The 1,631-nt window shown below is 41.9% G+C and overlaps 1 non-coding gene across 1 annotated transcript; it reads left to right on the top strand.

Annotated features, from left to right (window-relative positions):
• Positions 1 to 897: 897 nt before the first annotated feature.
• Positions 898 to 1,002, top strand: LOC141723184 (small nucleolar RNA R71). Its single transcript, XR_012576172.1, has one exon. It is a non-coding gene; the product is annotated as a small nucleolar RNA R71 (small nucleolar RNA).
• Positions 1,003 to 1,631: the final 629 nt, after the last annotated feature.

Genomic DNA, 1,631 nt, shown 5'->3' with positions numbered 1-1,631 from the left:
TCTCAAACTGCTTATCTACCTTTTTCTTCTACAGCCTCTTAGGAAAAGGAGGTGGAGGATAGATCTGTTTCTCCCCTGTATTACCCCCAAGAGGAGTGTGTTCCACAGTAGTCTTTCTTGGTTCCACTTCTGCTTCCTTCTGTACTTCTTCTTCAGCCACAACTTATTCTTCCGAAACTCGAGATTTTTCGGGATTTGCAACCTTCCCAGACCTCAATGTAATTGCCTTCACCAGCTCCTTAGCTTCCCTCTTTCCTGGCACTTCAGTGTCATTAGGGAGTAAACTAGGTTGACGATTTAGCAAAGTGTTGGCAATTTGCCCAATTTGATTCATTAGACTGTTGCAGCTGGAGTTATTGTCTTGGTGCATATTACGGTTGTTGAAACCCAGGAGGGTTGTATTTCTTTGCTGATTACTGTTGATAAGGCCGATGTACCGCATTCTTAGTATTGCTCCAGCTGAAGTTAGGATGATTGCGGTTGTTGGGATGATAGGTGGTTGGAACTGGTTGTTGCGACCTCTGAAAGTTGCTCAAAAACTGAGCTGATTCACTAGAAATAGCACATTGCTCTGTCTCATGGGCACCAGCACAAAGCTCACAAACACTAGTGATTTGATTCACTCCATAATTAGCCAAAGAATCCACCTTCATCGTTAAAGCCTTAAGTTGAGCAGCTATAGCAGTAGCTGCATCCACCTCCAGAATTCTTGCTACCTTGCCTTGAGGTATTCTCTGAGTTGGTTTTTGGTTTTCATTGACAGCCATCATCTCAATCAATTCATAAGCTTCATCATAGCTTTTAGCCCGTAAGGCTCTTCCTGATGCTGCATCAAGCATGGGTCTAGAAGTAGGACCCAATTCATTATAAAAGCAATTAATGATCATCCAGTCAGGCATCCTATGGTGAGGACACTTTCTAAGAATCTCCTTGTAGCGATCCCAAGCCTCACATAAAGATTCTCCAGATTGCTGAGCAAATTGAGTAAGTGCGTTTCTGATTGCAGCAGTCTTTGCCATAGGAAATAATTTAGTTAGGAACTTTTGAGCAAGATCCTCCCATTTGGTGATAGACCCTGATGGTAGAGAATGTAACCATCACTTAGCTTTATCCCGCAGAGAGAATGGGAAAAGCCTCAACTTTATAGCATCTTCAGAAACTCCATTAAACTTGAAAGTGTCGCAGATCTCGATGAAATCTCTGATGTGCATGTTGGGGTCTTCTGTCGGAGAACTCCCAAACTGAACTGATTTCTGTATCATCTGAATTGTGCTCGATTTGATCTCAAAGGTGTTAGCCGAGATGGCTGATCACACAATGCTAGACTGAATATCATTATTCTTCGGCTGAGAGTAATCCATCAAAGCCTTCGTATTCGCTTCTGGTTCTCCCATTGCAATAAGAGCTTCTTCTTTAACTTTGTCCTCGATAAGAAATTCTTCAAAAACTTCCTTAGCTACTACAACTTCTTCCTCAGCTTGATACAGTGTTCTCTTATGAGACCGAGAACGCGTATGCATACACGCTCACTAGAGTACCTGAAACACGATAAGGAAATAAGTAAGTAATAATGTCCGAGTCAATGAACTTTAGCGACCACTGATGACAAACACATAAACTAAAATTAACAC

This window comes from Apium graveolens, chromosome 4, assembly GCF_009905375.1.
Source record: "Apium graveolens cultivar Ventura chromosome 4, ASM990537v1, whole genome shotgun sequence".
In the NCBI taxonomy this organism is placed as follows: domain Eukaryota; kingdom Viridiplantae; phylum Streptophyta; class Magnoliopsida; order Apiales; family Apiaceae; genus Apium; species Apium graveolens.
Note: the sequence above shows the minus strand (reverse complement) of the source record. Positions and strands in the feature narration are given on the sequence as shown.